We start from the raw sequence: 18120 nt of genomic DNA, 5'->3' as shown, positions 1-18120 counted from the left end.
CAAGTCCATATTATGGCAAGAACAGCTCAAATAAGCAAAGAAAAACGACAGTCCATCATTACTTTAAGACATGAAGGTCAGTCAAGTGCAAAGTGTCTTCAAGTGCAGTCGCAGAAACCATCAAGCGCTATGAAGAAACTGTCTCTCATGAGGACCGCCACAGGAAAGGAAGACCCAGAGTTACCTCTGCTGCAGAGGATAAGATCATTAGAGTTAACTGCACCCAAATAAACCATTCACAGAGTTCAAGGAACAGACACATCTCAACATCAACTGTTCAGAGGAGACTGTGTGAATTGGGCCTTCATGGTTGAATTGCTGCAAAGAAACCACTACCAAAGGACACCAATAAGAAGAAGTGACTTGCTTGGGCCAAGAAACATGAGCGATGGACATTAGACCGGTGGAAATCTGTCCTTTGGCCTGATGAGTCCAAATGTGAAATTTTTGGTTCCAACCTCCGTGTCTTTGTGAGACGCAGAGTAGGTGAACGGATGACCTCTGCATGTGTATTTCCCCCCGTGAAGCATGGAGCAGAAGGTGTGTTGTTGAGGGGGTGCTTTGCTCTTGACACTGTCTGTGATTTATTTAGAATTCAAGGCACACTTAACCAGCATGGCTACCACACCATTCTGCAGCAATACGCCATCCCATCTGGTTTGCACTTAGTGGGACTATCATTTGTTTTTCAACAGAACAATTACCCAAAACACACCTCCAGGCTGTGTAAGTGCTATTTGCCCGAGGATAGTGATTGAGTGCTGCATCAGATGACCTGGCCTCCACAATCACCCGACCTCAACCCAATAGAGATGGTTTGGGATGAGTTGGACCGCAGCGTGAAGTAAAAGCAGCCAACAAGTGCTCAGCATATGTTGGAAAATGGAAAAGCATTCCTCATGAAGCTGATTGAGAGAATGCCAAGAGTGTGCAAAGCTGTCATCAAGGCAATGCCTCTCAATGGCCAATACATAAATCCAGGATTTATATACACATTGGGCAAACCAGACTTCATGGCTAAAACTTTGTAGGGAATACTGAATGAAGATGTACCCCCTCTCAGGCTCCTGAACCTGTGTAGGGATCTGATGGGACATCTGGATCCGAATTAAGGAGCAATATATATCTATTTTTTTTTTATATATATACTGTATTTTGTTTACTTTTGGAATATTAGGAGTATGTTTTTCCCCCTTCCGCTATTATGATCAGTTTTCACCCCATCCAATAGGTGGCGGATGCACTTCTAACGTTTGTTTGCGGACCTCCATAATACAATGGAAGAAACAAGTATGGAACGTGCTGGGTTGAATAGCAAGAAAACGTACTTTGAATTTGCTGATCAGTGAACTAGCTAAAAGTAACAATTATGCAACTTCAATTTACTAAAGATACTTTACCAGATTCTGTGAGCAATGACTTACTGAACTTTAACAAATTCAACGAACAGGTGAGCATTCGATAACGTGAAATGGTCGTTTTGAGCATGAACTAAGTACAGTGAGTTAAAGTTAACTGTAAACAATGCAGGGGTATATTCATAAGTCCAATTCTGTTGCGAAACGTTTCTTAAACGAAACAGGGCGGGACCTACCTGAATTTGTCCAATAGAAGCTCTCGTTTTTCTCTTTGCTTCTGTGTAGTTCTTAAACGGTGAACGGTATCCGCAATGAATACACCCCAGTTGCCTGCAAATGTTAGCTGCATGCTTGCTTGTACTTACGAATTTACATAAAGCCTAACTGATTTCGAAACATGCTGCTTTTAGTATGATGCAATGTTTCAAAATGTGTGTAGTTAGGCTATACATCCAGGTCACATGACTAGTTACTGTCACTTGATTCATGATTCAAATGAGGTCTGGCCCATCTTACCTGACAACAAAGTAGATCTATGGCAACTATGAATCAATGTACTGAATAGACCAATAGACTCTGTATTCTTAAACTGTTTCCCTGCAGCAATTTATACGTCTGACAGATTGTTTTCAATTTCCTGTTGGAGCCAAAAGAGGTAAACACACTCATGAGACCAGACAGACATTATCTTATCATTAATTGTGTGCTGGACGTGTGAACAGACAGCCACTTGACTGTGTTTCCTTCATTCATTGTGGTGTGTATTTGCAGACGGACAGGCTCTTGTAGCAGCTGAGTGAGTTTGCAGAGGAGAATGGGATGAGTGCAGGCCCTCTGAGAAACCTTATGAAGAGTTGCATGCTGCTTCCCCATGGTGAGACTGACAGACAGCACTCACAAATAGAGATTTAGAAATAACTTGTGTATACAACATGAAATACACCTAAACCAAAATATGGTAGAGTCCAGCAATTATCTTAGTATATTAGTATATCAAGGAAAATTGCCTTTCTTCGGGTCCATACTATTAGAACTATAGAGCTATACCGTGCATTCGGAAAGTATTCATACCCCTTGACCTTTTCCACATTTTGTTACGTTACAGCCTTATTCTAGGCCAGCAGCATACCACCCTGCATACCACTACTGGCTTGCTTCTGAAGCTAAGCAGGGTTGGTCCTGGTCAGGCCCTGGATGGGAGACCAGATGCTGCTGGAAGTGGTGTTGGAGGGCCAGTAGGAGGCACTCTTTCCTCTGGTCTAAAAAATATCCCAATGCCCCAGGGCAGTGATTGGGGACACTGCCCTGTGTAGGGTGCCGTCTTTCGGATGGGACGTTAAACGGGTGTCCTGACTCTCTGAGGTCATTAAAGATCCCATGGCACTTATCGTAAGAGTAGGGGTGTTAACCCTTGTGTCCTGGCTAAATTCCCAATCTGGCCCTCAAACCATCATGGTCACCTAATAATCCCCAGTTTACAATTGGCTCATTCATCCCCCTCCTCTCCCCTGTAACTATTCCCCAGGTCGTTGCTGCAAATGAGAACGTGTTCTCAGTCAACTTACCTGGTAAAATAACGGTAAAAAAAAAATCTAAAATGGATTAAATACATTTTTCTCTCATCAATCTACACACAATACGACACAATGACAAAGCGAAAACAGGTTTTTAGAAAGTTTAGCAAATTTTCATGAAATAAAAAACTGAAAGAACTTATTTACATAAGTATTAAGACCCTTTGCTATGAGACTCTACATTGAGCTCAGGTGCATCCTGTTTCCATTGATCAGCCTTGAGATGTTTCTACAACTTGATTGGAGTCCATCTGTGATAAATTAAATTGATTGGACATGATTTGGAAAGGCACACACCTGTCTATATAAGGTCCCACAGTTGACAGTGCATGTCAGAGCAACAACCAAGCCATGAGGTCCAAGGAATTGTCCGTAGAGCTCCGAGATAGGATTGTGTCCTTGGCACAGATCTGGGGAAGGATACCAAAACATTTATGCAGCATTGAAGGTCCCCAAGAACACAGTGGCCTCCATCATTCTTAAATGGAAGAAGTTTGGACCCACCAAGACTCTTCCTAGAGCTAGCCGCCCGGCCAAACTGAGCAATGGAGGGAGAAGGGCCTTGGTCAGGGAGGTGACCAAGAACCTGATGGTCATCTGACAGAGCTCCAGAGTTCCTCTGTGGAGATGGGAGAACCTTCCAGAAGGTCAACCATCTCAGCTGCCCTCTACCAATCAGGCCTTTATGGTGGATGGTGGAGTGGCTAGACAGAAGCCACTCATCAGTAAAATGCACATGACAGGCCGCTTGGATTTTGCCAAAAGGCACCTAAAGGACTCTCAGACCATGAGAAACAAGATTCTCTGGTCTGATGAAACCAAGATTGAACTCTTTGGCCTGAATGCCAAGCGTCACGTCTGGAGGAAACCTGGCAGCATCCCTACGGTGAAGAATGGTGGTGGCAGCATCATGCTGTGGGGATGTTTTTCAGCAGCAGAGACTGGGAGACTAGTCAGGATCGAGGGGAAAGATGAACAGAGCAAAGTACAGAGAGATCCTTGATGAAAACCTGCTCCAGAGTTGAATGAATGTCCTTGAGTGGCCCAGCCAGAGCCTGGACTTCAACCCGATCTAACATCTTTGGAGAGACCTGAAAATAGCTGTGCAGCGACGCTCCCAACCAACCTGAGAGGGCTTGAGAGGATCTGCAGAGAAGAATGGAAGAAACTCCCCAAATACAGGCGTGCCAAGCTTGTAGCATCTAGGCTGTAATCATGGCCAAAGGTGCTTCAAAAAAGTACTGAGTAAAGGGTCTGAATACTAAATGTGATATTTCAACAAAACATTTTTTATACATTTCTAAACATTTCTAAAAACCTGTTTTTACTTTGTCATTATGGGGTATTGTGTGAAGATTGAGGGAAAATGCCATTCAATACATTTTAGATTAAGGCTGTAACGTAACAAAATGTGGAAAAAGTCAAGGGGTATGAATACTTCCTGAATGCACTGTAAAATGTGTTCAATTTAATTATGTGGTTACAGCAACCTAAAATGGACAAAGTACATGTTGTAGTTTATTTTTTTCAAATCTAGGTGCCCTGAAGAAAAATCTGACGGCAGACCAAGTCAAAGAGGACCTTCTCGCTTTAGGTATGTTGTAAAATATAAATCCCATGTACACTATCAAAGCTGCAAATACTCCAGTCTCCACGGTCCATATTGGTACTGAGCTTTACAGTGTCATTAAACAACTTTTAACGATAACTTTTTAATTTATAGGATTCAATGATTCCAAGACAGCCCATTTTCACAACAGGTATGTACAACATTTAATATCATATCATCCATGTTGGATATTGAATTGAGAAAAAATGTAATTGATTCAAATATTTTTTTTCAGTGGAGCAGCCACTACCCTGTGTTGTCCAGGCTGGCTGTAGGGCAGACTCTTATGGTCAACAAGCTGGTTGACATGGAGTGGAAGTTTGGTGGTAAGACAAATAACCTTAGGATAGAAGTTCCCTTGCGAATGGTCCACTCTTTTGTGATCCTCCCCACCTTATCATATAATGTAGATGTGTGTTTCACTCATTTATACTGAACAAAAATATGAATACAACATGCAACAATTTCAAAGATTTTAGTTACAGTTCATATAAGGAAATCAGTCAATTGAAATATATTCATCAGTCTTCCCAGCCTGGTGCAGGTCTACAATGTTGTTTCTGGTGTCCTTTGACAGCTCTTTGGTCTTGGCCATAGTGGAGTTTGGAGTGTGACTGTTTGAGGTTGTGGACAGGTGTCTTTTATACTGATAACAAGTTCAAACAGGTGCCATTAATACAGGTAACGAATGGAGGACACAGGAGCCTCTTAAAGAAGAAGTTACAGGTCTGTGAGAGCCAGAAATCTTGCTTGTTTGTAGGTGACCAAATACTTATTTTCCACCATAATTTGCAAATAAAATCATAAAAAATCGTACAATGTGATTTTCTGGATTTTTTTTCCTCATTTTGTCTGTCATAGTTGAAGTGTACCTATGATGAAAATTACAGGCCTCTCTCATCTTTTTAAGTGGGAGAACTTGCACAATTGGTGGCTGACTAAATACTTTTTTGCCCCACTGTATGCACCGGTTGGTCACAGACACCTTTAAAAAAACAAATGTAAATCAGAAAACCAGTCAGTATCTGTTGTGATCACCATTTGCCATATGCAGTCCGACACCTCTTTCGTATAGAGTTGATCAGGCTGTTGATTGTGGCCTTGTCCGTTGAGAGAAATAACCTTTTTTTGTGTATGAAACATTTCAGGGATCTTTTATTTCAGCTCATGAAACATGGGACAAACACTTTACATGTTGCGTTTATATTTTTGTTCAGTGTATAATAGATAAATTACCCAATTCCCAGCCTCTCCATGACTACTGTCGTGACGTGACTTTCATTAATCTGATGACTGTTATGTATCGAATCAACTGTTTAATTGTTACTCGAGTTAAATTATTCATGTAACAATTAACACATTAGGATTTGGGGCACCGCGGAATAAGTTGTTTAACCTGTCTAGGACCGCTAGCGGCACTCCTCCCACATCCCACTGAAAAGGCAGAGCACGAAATTCCCAAAAAATATATATTTTAAATATTTAACTTTTACACATTAACAAGTCCAATACAGCTAATTAAAGACACAGATAGTGTGAATCCAGCCAACATGTCCGATTTTTAAAATGTTTTACAGGGAAGACACAATATGTAAATCTATTAGCTAAACACATTAGCATAAGACACCATCTTTTCTTTGTCCACCAACACCAGTAGCTATCACCAATTCGGCTAAACTAAGATATTGATAGCCACTAACCAAGAAAAAACCTCATCAGATGACAGTCTGATAACATATTTATGGTATAGGATAGGTTTTGTTAGAAAAATGTGCATATTTCAGGTAGATATCATAGTTTACAATTGCACCCACCGTCACAAATGGACTAGAATAAATACATAGAGCAACGTGTTTACCTAATTACTAATCATCAAACATTTCGTAAAAATACACAGCATACACTAATCGAAAGACACAGATCCTGTGAATACAGACAATATTTCAGATTTTCTAAGTGTCTTACAGCGAAAACACAATAAATTGTTATATTAGCATACCACATGTGCAAACATTACCAGAGCATTGATTCTAGCCAAAGAGAGCGATAACGTAAACATCGCCAAAATATAATAATTTTTTCACTAACCTTCTCAGAATTCTTCAGATGACACTCCTGTAACATCATATTACAACATACATATACAGTTTGTTTGAAAATGTGCATATTTAGCCACCAAAATCATGGTTAGACAATGACAAAAGTTGCCCAGCTGGTCAGACAATGTCGTGCGCCATATTAGACAGTGATCTAGTCGTATACATAAATACTCATAAACGTGACTAAAAAATATAGGGTGGACAGCGATTGATAGACAATTTAATTCTTTTTTAATTTTTTTTATCCCATTTTCTCCCCAATTTTCGTGGTATCCAATCGCTAGTAATTACTACCTTGTCTCATCGCTACAACTCCCGTACGGGCTCGGGAGAGACGAAGGTCGAAAGCCATGCGTCCTCCGAAGCACAACCCAACCAGCCGTACTGCTTCTTAACACAGCGCGCCTCCAACCCGGAAGCCAGCCGCACCAATGTGTCGGAGGAAACACCGTGTACCTGGCCCCCTTGGCTGGCGCGCACTGCGCCCGGCCCGCCACAGGAGTCACTGGAGCGCGATGAGACAAGGATATCCCTACCGGCCAAACCCTCCCTACCCCGGACGACGCTATGCCAATTGTGCGTCGCCCCACGGACCTCCCGGTCGCGGCCTGGGCGCGAACCCAGAGACTCTGGTGGCGCAGTTAGCACTGCGATGCAGTGCCCTAGACCACTGCGCCACCCGGGAGGCCTGACAATTTAATTCTTAATACAATCGCTGATTTACATTTTTTAAATTATCCTTACTTTTCAATACAGTTTGCGCCAAGCGAAGCTACGTCTAACAAAATGGCGTCATAAGCGATTAACATTTTTCGACAGAAACACGATTTATCATAATAAATTGTTCCTACTTTGAGCTGTTCTTCCATCAGAATCTTGGGCAAAGAATCCTTTCTTGGGTCTAATCGTCTTTTGGTCGAAAGCTGTCCTCTTGCCATGTGGAAATGCCCATTGCGTTCGGCATGAACTGGAAACGTGCCCAGAGATTCACAGTGTCTCAGAAATAAATGTCCCAAAATCGCACTAAACGGATATAAATTGCTATAAAACGGTTTAAATTAACTACCTTATGATGTTTTTAACTCCTATAACGAGTAAAAACATGACCGGAGAAATATTACTGGCTACACTAATGCTTGGAAAAAGAGCAGGTCGGTGTCCACCGCGCGTCCGGCGCATCTGGAAAAGAGTTCCTACCTACACGTTTTTTTGTTTTATAGTGGCTGTGATTGCGCAATCGACACCATTCAAAGCGTCATCACGTAAAGGCATCCAGGGGAAGACGTAAGCAGTGTCTGTATCCTCATAGCGTTCACAGTGGCCTTTAAACTGACTCCAGATCAGGGGCCAAAATGTGTGAAATCTGACTCCATGTCAGGGAAATTGCTGTAGAATGAGTTCTGTTCCACTCAGAGACAAAATTTCAACGGCTATAGAATCTAGAGACTGTTTTCTATCCAATAATAATAATAATATGCATATTGTACGATCAAGAATTTAGTAGGAAGCCGTTTAAAAATTACACGATTTCCAGAAATAGTGACAACAGCACCCCCTAGCCTCAACAGGTTAACGAGTTCTCTCCCTAATTAAACTCTAGATGATATAAGATATATATCGATAAGTAATTTATTAACCATTACCTCATATCAGTCTCATAATTCTGAATGTCGCATACTCCTTGTATCTGCACAAACCCCAGCCTTACTGATCATTCTGTACCACACAGATTGATTTAACTTCTTGCAACTATAGGGGGTGCTGTTTCGCATTAGCATAATTTGCTCTACACATTAAACGGCTTCCTACTCAATTCTTGCTCGTACAATATGCATATTGTTATAATTATTGGATAGAAAACACTCTCTAGTTTCTATAGCCGTTGGAATTTTGTCTCTGAGTGAAACAGAACTCAATCTACAGCACTTTTCATGATAGGGAGTCAGATTTCAAACATTTTGGCCACTGATCTGGAGTCAGTTTAAAGGTCACTGTAAATGCTATGGAGAAACAGACACTGCTTACGTCTTCCCCTGGGTGTCAGTGCGTGATGACGCTTTGAATGGAGTCGATTGCGCAATCAGGGGCTGAATAAAACACTAAATACCGGAAGTAACTTCCTTTGGCTGCCTGCGCGTGGCGCGCTAAGGACATCCGACTCGCCTCCTTCCAAGCTTTAGTTTAGCCAGTAATATTTCTCCGGTCATATTTTTACTCGTTATAGGTGTTAACAGCATCATAAGGTAGTTAATTTGAACCGTTTTATAGCAATTTATATCCGTTTAGTGCGATTTTGAGGCATTTCTATGTGATGCTCTTTGAAGAGCCGGGCACGTTTCGGGGTCCCGGTCGAACGTTAGTGGGCATTTCGACGGACAGAGGGCATCTTTCGACCAAAAGAAGATTAGACCCAAGAAAGGATACATTGCCCAAGAATCTGATGGAAGATCACCTCATAGTAAGAAATATTTAAGATGATAAATCGTTGTTCTGTAGAAAAATGTTAAACGCACGTTCCGCCATTTTGTTAGGTGTAGCTTTGCTTGGCGCAACCTGTATTGAAAGGTAAGGATAATTTAAAAAATGTAATTCCGCGATTGTATTAAGAATTAAATTGTCTATCAATCGCTGTCCACCCTATATTTTTTAGTCAAGTTTATGAGTATTTATGTATAAGACTAGATCACTGTCTAATATGGTGCACGACATTTTCTGACCAGCTGGGCTACTTTTGTCATTGTCTAACCATGATTTTGGTGGCTAAATATGCACATTTTCGAACAAACTCTATATGTATGTTGTAATATGATGTTACAGGAGTGTCATCTGAAGAATTCTGAGAAGGTTAGTGAAAAAATTAATATATTTTGGCGATGATAACGATATCGCTCTCTTTGGCTTGAATCAGTGCTTGGGTAACGTTTGCATATGTGGTATGCTAATATAACGATTTATTGTGTTTTCGCCGTAAAACACTTAGAAAATCTGAAATGTTGTCTGAATTCACAAGATCTGTGTCTTTCCATTGCTATGTGCTGTGTATTTTTAAGAAATGTTTTATGATGAGTAAATTGGTAATACAAGTTGCTCTCTGTAGTAATTCTAGTCGCTTTGGTGAGATTTGTGATGGTGGCTGCAATGGCAAACTATGATTTATACCTGAAATATGCACATTTTTCTAACAAAACCTATCCTATACCATAAATATGTTATCAGACTGTCATCTGATGAGGTCTTTTCTTGGTTAGTGGCTATCAATATCTTAGTTTAGCCAAATTGGTGATGGCTACTGGTGGAGAGAAAAAATGGTGGACAAAGAAAAATGGTGTCTTTTGCTAACGTGTTTAGCTAATAGATTTACATATTGTGTCTTCCCTGTAAAACATTTTAAAAATCGGAAATGGTGGCTTTATTCACAAGATCTGTATCTTTCATTAGGTGTCTTGGACTTGTGATTTAATAATATTTAGATGCTACTATTTAATTGTGACGCTATGCTAGCGATGCTAATCAGTGTGGGGGGTGGGGGGTGCTCCCGGACCCGGGGTAGAGGCTCGTGAAAGGTTAATTGTTTATTTACTAATTAACTAAATGATAACACAGGATACACACATACGCGCTATAGGTTATTGATTAAAAACTTAATATGATGAAAATAGGTCCCTAGTGGACTAATGACACATTACTGCTTGTTTATCAAAAGCGGGAGGGGGAAAAGAAAGAGAGACAACACTTGTAACTATGCTCACAGTAATCCTAATACTTTACCCCGAACCGCCACCCTTTTGGGTAAGAAATAATGAATGTATTTACAGTTGAAGTCGGAATACACCTGAGTCAAATAGATTTAAACTCAGTTTTTCACAATTCCTGACATTTAATCCGAGTAAAAATTCCCTGTTTTAGGTCAGTTAGGATCACCACTAAATTTCACCTTTATTTAACCAGGTAGGCAAGTTGAGAACAAGTTCTCATTTACAATTGCGACCTGGCCAAGATAAAGCAAAGCAGTTCGACACATACAACAACACAGAGTTACACATGGAGTAAAAGAAACATACAGTCAATAATACAGTAGAAAAAAATAAGTATATACAATGTGAGCAAATGAGGTGAGATAAGGGAGGTAAATGCAAAAAAAAGGCCATGGTGGCGAAGTAAATACAAAAAGCAAGTAAAACACTGGAATGGTAGATTTGCAGTGGAAGAATGTGCAAAGCAAAGATAGAAATAATGGGGTGCAAAGGAGCAAAATAAATAAATACAGTAGGGGGAGAGGTAGTTGTTTGGGCTAAATTATAGATGGGGTATGTACAGGTGCAGTAATCTGTGAGTAATTTGTAATCTGTGAAATGTCAGAATAATAGTAGAGAATTGATTTATTTCAGCTTTTATTTCTTTCATCACATTCCCAGTGGGTCAGAAGTTTACATACACTCAATTAGTATTTGGTAGCATTGCCTTTAAAATGTTTAACTTGGGTCAAACATTTCGCGTAGCATTCCACAAGCTTCCCACAATAAATTGGGTGAATTTTGGCCCGTTCCTCCTGACAGAGCTGGTGTAACTGAGTCAGGCTTGTAGGCCTCCTTGCTCGCACACGCTTTTTCAGTTCTACCCACACATTTTCTATAGGATTGAGGTCAGGGCTTTGTGATGGCCACTCCAATACCTTGACTTTGTTGTACTTAAGCCATTTTGCCACATCTTTGGAAGTATGCTTGGGGTCATTGTCCATTTGGAAGACCCATTTGCGACCAAGCTTTAACTTCCTGACTGATGTCTTGAGATGTTGCTTCAATATAACCGTAACATTTTCTTTCCTCATGATGCCATCTATTTTGTGAAGTGCACCAGTCCCCACTGCAGCAAAGCACAACATGATGCTGCCACCCCTGTGCTTCACGGTTGGGATGGTGTTCTTCAGCTCGCAAGCCTCCCTCTTTTTCCTCCAAACATGACGATGGGCATTATGGCCAAACAGTTATATTTTTGTTTCATCAGACCAGAGGACATTTCTCCAAAAAGTACAATCTTTGTCCCCATGTGCAGTTACAAACCATAGTCTGGCTTTTTTATGGCGGTTTTGGAGCAGTGGCTTCTTCCTTGCTGAGCACCCTTTCAGTTTAATGTCGATTATAGGACTCGTTTTACTGTGGCTATAGATACTTTTGTACCGGTTTCCTCCAGAATCTTCAAGGTCCTTTGCCGTTGTTCTGGGATTGATTTGCACTTTTCGCACCAAAGTACGTTCATCTCTAGGAGACAGAACACGTCTCCTTCCTGAGCGGTATGATGGCTGCGTGGTCCCATGGTGTTCATACTTGCATACTATTGTTTGTACAGATGAACGTGGTACCTTCAGGCGTTTGGAAATTGCTCCAAAGGATGATCCAGACTTGTGGAGGTGTACAATTTTTTTTTTTTTTTCTTTTGATTTTCACATGGTGTCAAGCAGAGGCACTGAGTTTGAAGGTAGGCCTTGAAATACATCCACAGGTACACCTCCATTTGACTCAAATTATGTCAATTAGCCTATCAGAAGCTTCTAAAGCCATGACATAATTTTCTGGAATTTTCCAAGCTGTTTAAAGGCACAGCCAACTTAGTGTATGTAAACTTCTGACCCACTAGAATTGTGATACAGTGAATTATAAGAGAAATAACCTATCTGTAAACAATTGTTGGAAACATGACTTGTCATACACAAAGTAGATTTCCTAACCGACTTGCCAAAGCTATAGTTAGTTAACAAGAAATTTGCAGAGTGGTTGAAAAATTAGTTTTAATAACTCCAACCTAAGTGTATGTAAACTTCCGACTTACATTTACATACATTTACATTTAAGTCATTTAGCAGACGCTCTTATCCAGAGCGACTTCAACTGTATTCTACGCTATATAGGTATGCACGGCAGTTGTGACATCGGTTTTTAACATCAGCGTTAAACTAGACATCGGGCCTATACCGATGGTGGCATTTTTAGCTAATATCGTCCGATTCCGATATGTTCACCAAATTATATTGTGCATCCCTAATTTCAAAGGGTTCACATACTTTTTAATGCCTCTGTACAGTTTACAGCAGGTATAAATTATGCTTGAACAGCCCTCAACAGTGCAGTACAAATTAAAAAAATAATCAAAAGGTTTTTTTAAATTAAAAAGTCATTGGAGAAAGTAGTTTGCATAGTAATAGTAAACATACTAATAGAGCTGCTATGTACTCGTTAGCACATTCAGAATGTATACTGTATATCCTCTGTCAAGAATGACTGTTTACAGATATAAAGTGTCTTGGGTCTTATTTACAATTATAAAGTGGATAGTGTCTTTGTCGTGCAGTTGAATAAAATGGTATATAAATGGGACAGCAGCGTTGACTGTGTGTGAGTGAAAATGTGTGGCACTAAAATGTGAGGCATTAACGTATCTATATGAAGCATTCCGTGCCTCTGGTGCACAAGACGAGAAGGCAGTCGTATGCAACATATTTTTCAGGCATCCTGTTTGCATGTCTATAATCCATGCATCTAGGAGACTTGGCTGAAGCCAAACTAATGGTGTTGACTTTCAAATGCATGTCTCTTGATAGTTACACGGAACTCAAACCGGCTGCGCGCGTTCCCCATCGTGAACCATCGTGCATACATGCATTTTGTCCCCCCACACCAAACGCGATCACGACACGCAGGTTAAAATATCAAAACAAACTCTGAACCAATTATATTAATTTGGGGACAGGTCGGAAAGCATTAAATATGTATGGCAATTTAGATAGCTAGCTTGCACTTGCTAGCTAATTTGTCCTATTTAGCTAGCTTGCTGTTGCTAGCTAATTTGTCCTGCGATATAAACATTGAGTTGTTATTTTACCTGAAATGCACAAGGTCCTCTACTCTGACAATTAATCCACACCTAAAACGGTCAACCGAGTCTTTTCTAATCATCTCTCCTCCTTTCAGGCCTTTTCTTCTCTTGACTCTATAATGCGATTGGCAACTTTCATAAATTAGGTTCATTACCGCCACTGACCTCGTTCGTCTTTCAGTCACCCACGTGGGTATAACCAATGAGGAGATGGCACGTGGGTACCTGCTTCTGTAAACCAATGAGGAGATGGGAGAGGCAGGACTTGCAGCGCGATCTGCGTCAGAAATAGGAATGATTTCTATTTTAGCCCTTGGCAACGCAGACGCTCGTTGGCACAATAATTGAATAACAGATTCACGCGACGCGAGCGGTGTAGTCAGCCTGTTAGAAGTGCTGTTGAAGTACAATATGAACAATGTGCAATAAGGCATTGCGATCGAATGTTGTCTGTCTCCACAGTGACCGTTGGGACGAGTGAACTTCAGAAAGTTGGGAACATCTTTCTACAGGTATTTATGTTGTTGTCATGATTTCTATTAAATCCATGTATAAATTGACCATGTTATCAAATATGGTGTGTATCTATTCAGTGTGTATCTACCGTCTTCTTGACCATAAACTCATAGCTTTGATTATTTTAAGATTGATAGAATGTCATGTTTTTGTAAGAAGTTTGAATTATACCATTTCCAGCTTTATGGGCTAACTGACAGACTGATGAGGGTGTGATAGACCGCTATGATGGCAGACTTAAGGCGTCCGCATGCTTCCCATCCAAAAAAGTTTGGAACAGTTTGTGCATATATTACGATGACATTTTGTGACGTTTTGTTCTTCGTGAATACAAACATTTTTCTCGAAGCAAAACGAAGTCCCTTCATCGGTGATTGGTCAACAGTAGGGATTCATAAATGAAGTATTTGTCTTTCAAAGAGAGAAAACGCAAAGCTGTCATCAAGGCTACTTTGAAGAGTCTCATATAAAATACATTTTGATTTGTTTAACACTTTTTTTGCTTACAACATGATTCCATGTGTGTTATTTCATAGTTTTGATGTCTTCACTATTATTCTACAATGTAGAAAATAGTTTTAAAAAATAAAGAAAAACCCTTGAATAAGTAGGTATGTCCAAACTTTTGCCTGGTACTGTATTTCTTGAGTTATCTTAGATTAATTCAGACTATTTTTTTTTATTTTTTTATATATATATTTTTTTTTACCTTTATTTAACTAGACAAGTCAGTTAAGAACAAATTCTTATTTTCAATGACGGCCTAGGAACAGTGGGTTAACTGCCTGTTCAGGGGCAGAACGACAGATTTGTACCTTGTCAGCTCGGGGATTTGAACTTGCAACCTTCCGGTTACTAGTCCAACGCTCTAACCACTAGGCTACCCTGCCGCTAATTCAGACTATTTTGAAGCAGTGTCACTGGCTACAGCGTCTCAAGATGGACAAACGGTACTATTGCTGATTTAAAAAAAAAAAAAAATTCAAGCTTAGTTCGCCTTTTAGCCTCTAGTCTTCATGGTTTGTTTTCCTACATGTGTCAGAATTCCTGCGGCCTGCCAAGTACTGTTTTTCTCCCATGGCTTCAGCCACTTTGATTTGTTGACATAAATATGTCCACACATAGTGAAAGTAACACTCTGAAGGAGGAAGGCCCTAAAAATGGCAGGCTATAGCCTGTGTATAGCCTCGTTATTGTTATTTTGTTACTATTTTATTTGTATCTATTTGTACTTTTAACTGCATAGTTGGGAAAGGGTTCATAAGTAAGCACTTCACGGTAGAGTCTACACTTGTTTTATTTGACGCATGTGAAAACGTTTTATTTATTTGAATGAGCATAGCATGACCATATTACTAGCACCAGTGCTGGAGAGTAACAGATTGCAAAAAAACAGTAACTGTAATCCATTACCAGCAAAAATATTGTAATCAAATTAGATGATTATTTTTAATTTAGAAAGGATTGTTGCAACAACAACAACAACAAAAAATCGGACACCTTTCTGTTTTCTCAATGACATTTAAATCAGCATTGAAAAAAGGCGCAAGTTTACGTTTTTCCATCTGAGCGAGTCTGACCACAAGTCAGAGACCACTATGACACACCAATGTGTTTGATGGATTGCGGGGAAAAGAGCAGGAACAGTTTAATAGGCTACAGTCCAAGCTATGTCTTCTAATGGTGTGACTGCTGTCGACATCCAAAGATTATCCAACTTGAAGAGAAACCCTTACAGGCCATTTTGAGCCTGTAATCGAACCCAAATGCTGATGCTCCAGATACTCAACTAGTCTAAAGAAGGTCAGTTTTTTCTTCTAACATAATTGCAAAAGGGTTTTCTAATGATCAATTAGCCTTTTAAAATTATAAACTTGGATTAGCTAACAACGTGCCATCGGAACACAAGAGGGATGGTTGCTGATAATGGGCCTCTGAACGCCTATGTAGATATTCCATAAAAATCTGCCGTTTACAGGTATAATAGTCATTTACAACATTAACAATGTCTACACTCTATTTCTGATCAATTTGATGTTATTTTAATGGACAAAAAAAAATTGCTTTTCTTTCAAAAACAAGGACCTTTCTAAGTGACCCCAAACTTTTGAACGGTAGTGTATGTCATTCAATTGGTAATATGAATTTGTCCTCTTCTAATGTCTCTTAGAGGGAAAGTAATCAGATTACGTTACTGAGTTTGGGTAATCCAAAAGTTGTTACCAATTACAATTATGGACATGTGACTAGTAAACCTGACTAGCACAATATACAGAATCTGTCCATGTTCATAATTTCGAGGAAATTGGCACATTGCAGTGTTCTACACTATTTGAAAATATCTCTACGTCTCTTCTAGCTTAAGTTGGTCATCAGAAAGGGGAACTCAACTGAAAATGTCTACGTGGGTGAGTCTCTTACTCTGGCTGCACTATCTCCTAGTCAACATGTCATTGGTTCACTTTGCCTATTGTTCTTGGTGTCATTGACAGATTTGGTCTGTTTTTTTTGTTCTTTCTTCAGAGTTGACCCTCCCCCAGTTTTACAACTTCCTCCATGAAATTAAGAGGGCCAAAGCCAGTATGGACTGCTTCAGCTGAGCCTTATCACCAGTAACATGAGATTGTACTGAATGTGTCCTTGAGGGACAGGAGAAAACATGAGTGGAGTTGCCAGCGACAGTGGTTGACATTTGGTCTGCCCGAAATGGCATACTATTCCCGTTATAGGACAATACTTTTGAACAGGGGCAAAGTAGTGCACTATATAGAGAATAGAGTGCAATTTGGGACGTACAATGAGTTCAAAATAGAACATACAGAATCTGAAGGAATCTTCCAGATTCTCACATACCATTAAATGATTTCAATATTTTGTCTTTTGAAATGTGCACAATTATTTTGCAGTAGAGATTTTGTGTGCGTGAGTAACTCTTCGCGGGTGTGTTTTGAGAGAGTATTGAATTGTAACCCAATTACTTTAATTCCATTGGCTGTCACTACAAGTGATGTGAGACATACATGTAACCGTTTCTTTTTGCAATCTTTAATCATTTGTATCACAGATTTGCTTCAATTCATTTAGTCTATTTTATTAAGTATTCAGATGTCATATTGGTCTGCTGTAGGTATTCACATGATGATGAATGAATGCTAGAAATTCTGAACAATATCCTCAGACAATTACACAACAAGATTATTACGCTGACATAGAAGATACTATTGAATTGGCTCTAATAACAGGTTTCAGTAGCTATTCCACTGACACCATAATGAGGAACCACGAGCGAGAGGAGCATGTGCGTACTAGTTGTCACTCCATCCTACTTCTGTACCTTAATTATCCAACTAGGTTCATCAAATTTACACCCAGATATTTTCTACTGTCATTTGAGCCTGCAGCGACGATCTTTCAGTGGAAATGCACAATAGCAGGCATTTGTTGCATCTATTTTCAATGCGAACTTTGTAAATGGCAACAACAAAGAAAAATCACTGGACAAGTTCATGGAAACGGCTATTCTCCCTTCTCTCATTCTCACTTGTATAATTATGTTCCTTTATTCCCCTTCATACACCATGCCTGTTCCCCTTTGATATTCCTTGTTGTAGAACTAAAACCTAAATGAGGCTTTTAAACAATCCTTAAATCCAGTGTTATACTCAGTTGACATATGAATTCAATAGAGAACTTGGATATGATAACAGTAAAGGATCCTATACCTATAAAACAAAATATGAGATATATTGATAGATGGTGCAGTTTTGAAAAAGGGGAGGAAGGGGGGATCGTTTTTCACCTGCATGTTCTCAGAAATCCACCTGTTTCTCATAAACCCAGCTGTGTACTCCCATTTCCAGTGTATTCTAGTGAGGAAATTCCCTTGTCAAGTCATATCCATAATAATTCATACGAAAACAAACACTTTCTTACCTGTCTGATTTAGACTGCCTGACTGATTTAAAGAGGAGATTCCGCTCCCAGGTTTCTGAAGAAGGAATATATGCAATTTCTCAATAAAGAAATTAGTCAGTGAAATAAATGTCTTTCCCATTTAGATCAGACAGATTACGGTGTCTCGCCCAATGACGCCA

The 18120-nt window shown here is 39.8% G+C and overlaps 1 pseudogene; it reads left to right on the top strand.

The window, feature by feature from the left end:
• Window positions 1–1271: 1271 nt before the first annotated feature.
• Window positions 1272–16900, top strand: LOC129830291 (COMM domain-containing protein 7-like; annotated as a pseudogene).
• Window positions 16901–18120: the final 1220 nt, after the last annotated feature.

This window comes from Salvelinus fontinalis, chromosome 31 (genome assembly GCF_029448725.1).
Source record: "Salvelinus fontinalis isolate EN_2023a chromosome 31, ASM2944872v1, whole genome shotgun sequence".
Taxonomy (NCBI): Eukaryota; Metazoa; Chordata; class Actinopteri; order Salmoniformes; family Salmonidae; genus Salvelinus; species Salvelinus fontinalis.
This window is presented reverse-complemented; position numbering and strand designations above follow the sequence as displayed.